General features: G+C 33.6%; 1 non-coding gene across 1 annotated transcript; it reads right to left on the minus strand.

The window, feature by feature from the left end:
• Positions 1–6,472: 6,472 nt before the first annotated feature.
• LOC122122672 lies at positions 6,473–6,575 on the minus strand. The gene has a single exon (XR_006150198.1). It is a non-coding gene; the product is annotated as a U6 spliceosomal RNA (small nuclear RNA).
• Between the last annotated feature and the right edge of the window lie 430 nt (positions 6,576–7,005).

The following is a 7,005-nucleotide window of genomic DNA, read 5'->3' on the forward strand; positions in this document are numbered from 1 at the left end:
GTTTTGTGCAAGCCTAACTGAAATTCCACTGGTAATTCTTGAAATAAATTGCAGGTTTTCTGTAAACCCTACAGATTTTTTCACTCTTAACTCTGAATGTATTTTGTTCCATAATAGGAATCATTATACTCATTGATCTCAAACCCTCATATTGTGAAATGCATTGTACTTCCATTATCCCAGCTTTTCCTAAATTCCTAGAACCTAAAAAGTTTCAGCTTTACTTAGTATTTAACATTTTTTTTTTCTTTTTGTCGGTCGTGGGGCTTGCACTCTGGGCCAGGGCATGATCCCTGAGTTCTTTACCTCATAGCACCGCTTTTGTGTTTTATGGTGGTTAATTTGAGATAAAAATCTCATGGACGGTTTTGCCATTTTTTAAGTTCTGTGTTGATTTCCTTTTTCAAGATTTTAAAGTTTTCATCATAGAGGTCCTTCTCTTCTTTAGTTAAGTTAATTCCTAGGTATTTTATTTTTTGTGGGGCTATTACAAATGGAGTTGCTTTCCTAATTTCAGCCACACTTTTCTCATTGTTGGCATACAGAAAAGCCATTGATTTTTGGGGGTTAATTTTATAACCTGCTACTTTGCCAAAGTTTTGAATCAGTTTGAGTAATTTGGGAGTGGAGTCTATGGGATTCTTTAAATACAAGATCATGTCATCTGCAAAGAGGGAGAGCTTTATTTCTTCTTTCCCTATTTGGATCCCCTTTATGTCTGCATCTTGTCTTATTGCTGTAGCTAGGCATTCTAATACTAGATTGAAGAGGAGTGGAGAGAGTGGGCATCCTTGTCTTGTTCCTGAGTTAAGAGGAAATGGCTTTAGTTTTTCACCATTGAGTATAATGCTGGCTGTAGGTTTGTCATATACAGCCTTTATTGTATTGAGGAATGTTCCATGGATTCCTAATTTTTCCAAAACCTTCATCATGAAAGGGTGTTGGATCTTGTCGAATGCTTTTTCTGCATCTATTGAGATAAGCAAATCTCATGGACTTTCCTGCCTGGGCTACCTTTGAACTGTGATCCTCAAAAACAGCTTCCTGAGTAACTAGGATAATAGGCGTGAGCCACTAGTTTAACCCATTTCTTTACTCTATCCTCAACCCCGGTTAACCAGAAACCTAATCCAAATCACATTCTGATTTAACACCAAATGGCTAATGTAAGGAAAATTGTCTAGATTCTATTCAATCGCACATTTTTTTTGGCTTCTATTTCTTATTGGAAACTAAAATTTACCGTAAAGCTTATCCTTCCCTAACCCTAATGGGAACAAAAAAGTATCTCTCACTTTAAACCAAATTATATCTGAATGTTTAAAGTAACACAGACTGGTTTTCATTCATTCTTGCCATTCATTCTTCTTAAAATATGTGGCAGGTTTACACAATGTCTTACATGTTTTTCTGATCCTAACCCAGCTCTAACTGGCACACATTTCCTAATCCTAAGCCTAGATGTAACCAAATCATCATGTTAATAGCAAGCCACTTTTTCATATTTATCCTAACTCTTGCTCAGCCTGTAGGTCTAAATTTTACTTGCATTTTGAATATATTTTTAAGTGTTTTTCTATTTCCAGTCAGGTTTTATTGTTCATTATTTTAAAAAATTTTTATTTTGTTGAAAAGGTGCTTTAAAGAAGGATTAGTTACACGTGTAAGGTAAGGAGTACGTTTCTTGTTGAGCATTGTTACCCACTTCTTTCTTGTTCTCCCACTATCAGATCCCTCCCCACTTCACTTACCCCTTCCTCCTCATGGTGTAATCTTCATTTTCAACATAGTGTCTTGTGAGTATCATTGTTGCAATGGGTCATCCTCTGATGAACCTAAATTTTCTATTTCTCTAATCCTGGGATCCTAACCATAATAATAATGATAACTCAATTCAAAAGTTAACAAAAAATATTCAGGTTTTTATTCATCCTATTAATTCTCTGTACATCTTGAATTATCTTGCAGTTTAGCTTCAATCTTCCAAATTAGTTTATATGCGAATCTATAAAGATGTAATTTTATGTGAAAAACAGAAGATCTTTGGAGGAAGGAGTAATGAGAAGGAAATAGAGGGAGTAAAATCCAATACGTTAAATATATTATGGAATTGTCACTTCTGACAATTACTATCTATTAACAAAATAACTAAAAATTAATAAAGAACACACTGCCTTCTAGTGTTCTTTAAGGGAGCCATGATCTGACTTTTGAAAAAAAAACTCGTGCTAGATAAAATTTGTCCATGCATAATTTATATTGTTTGCCAGTTATTTAACTTAATGAATAAAAATTTATCGAATAAGATTCTTTGACAAAAAATATAAAACAGTGACTTAGCAATTGTTTGAGAAAAAGTTATTCTCATGAGTTTTAAGAAACGGAATTGATATTTCCCTACAAAGCAATGAATTAGGTTTACTAATCTAGTCTTTGTAGTAAGTTTAGAGAACATAATTGACATGAGAAACAACTAACTGTATATCTTGTTTCTTGAATGAGTGATATTTTAAACATTGTCTTTTATTCAAATAAATACTTAGGTTTACATTTCAAAATAAGTGCAATTTTATCTCCTTTCAGAACAAGTGCTTACCCTGCAATTAAATGTACTAGCATATTCAGGTATTTAAAAGCTAAATTTTCTATGTTTTATATGCAGCTCTACATATTCAGAATGACATGATTTTTTATTCATAAATATCTAACCCCAGATTTTTCCTTTATCAATATAAATTTTCTCATGAGTTTGTAGTGAAGGCTCCAGTAACCAGACTGGTTAAAACAATTTCCTGAATTCTAAATTTTAAATCAAATCATTTTTAAGCTTTGATAATATCATTTATTGTCTCTTCAGAGCAATTAAGCTAAAACAAATACTACTTTTTAAACATTTCACTCACATTGTAAAGAATATTAACATAGGTCAAAAAGAAACTAATTATTTCAGACTCATCATATTTGGTGATCTTATTGTGAAGAATGTAGAGAGTAGAAGGTCCTTATACTCAATAAATAGTTTTGGTTAAATTAAATCATATATCTGGATTTCTGATTTGGAGCTTAATCACATGGAAACAGGAAAATAATAAAAAAAATTACTTTGGGATCACCAGAAAAGGATATGTGTGCATGTACCACAGTTGCTTTATTAGTTTGTAGTTGAACACTGGACTTCGATTTATATCTTGGCTGTTGTGGTGAATAATGTGAGTAACAATGAACTACAGATACATTTATGAGTTACCCACAGACAAATAATCACATGATTGGTGGGTCAGACAATATTTCAACTTTGGATTTCTTTAGGAAACTGCATACAACTTTCTACAACAAGAACACTAACCTGTATTTTGACCAAGAGTGTAGAAAATTTCCTTTTCTCCACAGTGTCACCAGCCAACATTTTTACCTTTTTAGTTTTTTTAAAGGACATGTTTTTACTGTGTGCAGTACCCAAGACTAGCCTTAGACTCAAATCCTTTTACTCCAACCTCTAATCACTTGGAATTATCAGCCTTTACCACCACACCTGGTTCTTTGGCTATTTTTATGAGTTATAATAGTTAAGAAGTAGTATCATAGTAATTTTGAATTGCATTTCTCTAATGACTTCTGCTCACAAAGCATTAAGCCAACATAGACGTTGTATTAAATACAAATTTGTAAATCCACAGGCGATTTTCAGGGCTTTTTGGAAAACATGTCTATTCAGAACTTTTGTCCATTTTTAATCAAGTTTCTTGTTAATCTCATCTTTAATCTCTCTATAGAAAATCAATAATTAATTCAAGGTAGTAGAAAGGAAAAAAATAAGCAGCTCCTAACATTTTTAAATTTTTAATAACATGATATTGCTTAAATCATTTTTCTGTTGACGCTTGAGACTCTATAACTCAATTTAGTTAGACCTTTTATAAGGCTATATATATTTTATTTATTTTACTTTGTTCTTTCCTGCATGAATAATTTAACTTGGTTTCTTTCAGTCTCATGTAATTCAGATTTCAAACTGAAGAATAAATGGAAGGAAGCAAACAAAAAATATAGTTCCCCTCATCTGATGATGCCTCTACAAAAATGAGGACAGTGTTCATCCTTCTAAGGACCAACGATAGAATATTAAAAAGACAATTTATTCTTCTAGGTCTTCCTTATCTTTGCGATGTAACTTAAATGATACAAAACACAATATACTGCTCAGATACTTTTATGTTTTATCAGTTTTGCACATTTTCATATGGATTTCACCTCAGTCTACAACATTCCTTCATCGTTCTGTCCCTGTTATTTTTATATTATCACAACATAAGATAACCAGTTTGATTTACAGCATAAGTTATCCACTGGCTTCCTTGGAAGCAAAGCATGGTCAATAGATATTACTTCTGGTTGCTCACACTACATGTAATGGTTTCTGTACTACTTATCACATTCTATTTGGTATTTAAAAAAGAATGCTGGCTAAACTCAAAGCTCATTCATAGGTTTACGTTAAGGGTTTCACAAGTTTTATGCTCTTAATTCTTAAGATAACATTCGTTATAATGCTAATGTTATTACCATTGTATTGTTGGGAAAATTTATAGTTAAAGACAGTAAGTGCATGGCCCAAAGACACACACAGTGAGGAAGAAAATGAGTCAAAGTTTCCAAAAGTCTTTCAGCAATACCAAAAAGGTGGATAAAATCTCTCCATTCTCTTACACTCTCAATTCAATATTCATATTGCCCAAGAAATAATAGCGTAGCAAATATTACAAATGGTGATTGTTTTCTATCACATTTTGTCTTCAACACAGACTGTGGTGGTGACATTGGGGTATCATGCACAGAGCTGAGCTTACAAATTGAGGTCCGAAGACAGCCAAATTTCTTCTGTCCCACAGTTCCATTTTTTTTTTAAAACGTACCAGAACTTTTAAATATCATCACTTACTATCTTTTCACAATCCCCAAACGAATTAAATTGACATATAATCACTCCAAAAGGCTTTCAAATAAGGAGATGATACAACAGGCACCCATAAAGTAAATTTTCTTTTATTTTTAAAATTATTCTAAAAACATTGTGCTGGCTGGTCACACTTATAATTCTATCTACTCTGAATATTTGCTCAGGAGACTGAGATCTGTAGATTACACTTGGGAGCCAATCAGGGCCAAAAAAAAAAAAAACTTCATGAAATTATTTTTCAAAATGTTTAATGAACTAGCAAAGAGCCAGGAATTGAGATGTAGCTTACATAGTAGATCACCAATCTTGATAGGAAAGGCCTAGCAAGACCTTGAAGCCCTGATTTTTATCTCTGAGCATGATGATATACATGTATGATGTGTGTTAGCAGGTACATGCGTGTTTGCTTGAACGCTGCGGCACTCACACTCACATACATTTATTCAAATTACCTTCATATCAGTGTTCTGCATTAATTTCTTTGTTAGCGATATTATATGGGTAAAATAGAGGAAATAAACTCTTCCATCTCAGAACATTTTTATATGTTTTTTTTGTAATAATACTGTGCAGAGGAGTCACATTTACATGAACAAGGAAACTAGTACATTTCCTAACAAGAATTCTTACCTCCTCCTTTATATTTCCCCTACCATCCCTTCCCTTCCACCTCCACAAGTACACTCCCCTCCCCCTTCCTTCCTCCACCTAAATTGTAAAGTTCATTTTTCAACATAGTGTCTTGTGCATCTCATTGTTACAATGGGTCAACCTGTATCCTTATTTGAGCAATTTTTCCCTTCCCCTCCTCAAATTAGAGAAGCATACATTCAAGATGTATGTGCACCAACTTCAAATACAGAGAAAACAGGGGTTATAGCGTGGGGAGAAACATACAAAGAAACAAAAAAAAAATGCCATCGCTCATTATAAGTACGTTAGAAACAATAGCAAGAAAGAAAAAACCACTTGTGTCACTATCTTGGGGTTCAATTTCTTTAACATCATCTTATCTGGTTCTATGTACATAGCTTTTCAACTTTTCTGCTTATCCCAGACATACATTTGTTATTGAAAATAAGGGAAATCATGGGAACTATGATTCTTTGGACTTGGGTTACTTCACTCAATAAAATTTTTTCCAAGACTTTCCATTTCCTAACAAATTGGGCGATGTCATTCTTTCTGATGGAGGCATAGAATTCCATTGTGTATATATACCACATTTTCTTGATCCATTCATCTTGTGAGGGCATCTGGGTTGGTTCCATATACTAGCTATCGTAAATAATGTTGCAATAACCATAGTTGTGCTGGTAGTTTTAGTATGGTCTTGTTTATGATCATTTGGGTAGATCCCCAAAAGTGGGATTAATGTGGCATAGAGGAGTTTTATGTGGAGTCTTTTGAGGAACCTACATACTGCTTTCCAAAGTAGTTGAACAAGTTTACACTCCCACCAAGAATGCAGTACGGCTCCCTTGTGGCCACATACCTTTCAGCATCTGTTGTTGTAAAAATATGGAATGCTCCACGAATTTTCATGTCATCCTTGCGCAGGGGGCATGCTAATCTTTTCTGTATCGTTCCAATGTTAGTGCATGTGATGCTAAATTAAGCAAAGAACATTTTTTATATATAAAGTATAATTTGTATTGATTTTATGAAACTAGACAATTCAACAAAAATAAGTTCAAAAGAATTGTTGTGAAATTTTAGAATCATGTACTTCTTACATAAGCACACATTTAAGAATAAAATCAAGATAGACATGCCAAAAACAAAATAATTCCAGATATTTGTAGTTCAAGAGATGTGTAGGAGGAGGGATTCAATTATTCTATACAAGGCACCTGTCAAAATGAACATTGCAGCAAGTGTTTAGGTTTGTTAAAGTTTTAATGTTTTAGGGCTGGGAAGGTGGCTCAGTGGTAGAGTGCTTGCCTTGCATGCATGAGGCCCTGGGATCTATTCCTCAGCACCACATAAGCAAAAAGAAAAAAGCGGTAAGTGACGCTGTGGCTCAAGTGGTAGAGTGCTAGCCTTGA

The sequence above is a fragment of the Dipodomys spectabilis genome, unplaced genomic scaffold (genome assembly GCF_019054845.1).
Source record: "Dipodomys spectabilis isolate Male_0828 unplaced genomic scaffold, ASM1905484v1 ptg000214l, whole genome shotgun sequence".
Lineage (NCBI taxonomy): Eukaryota > Metazoa > Chordata > Mammalia > Rodentia > Heteromyidae > Dipodomys > Dipodomys spectabilis.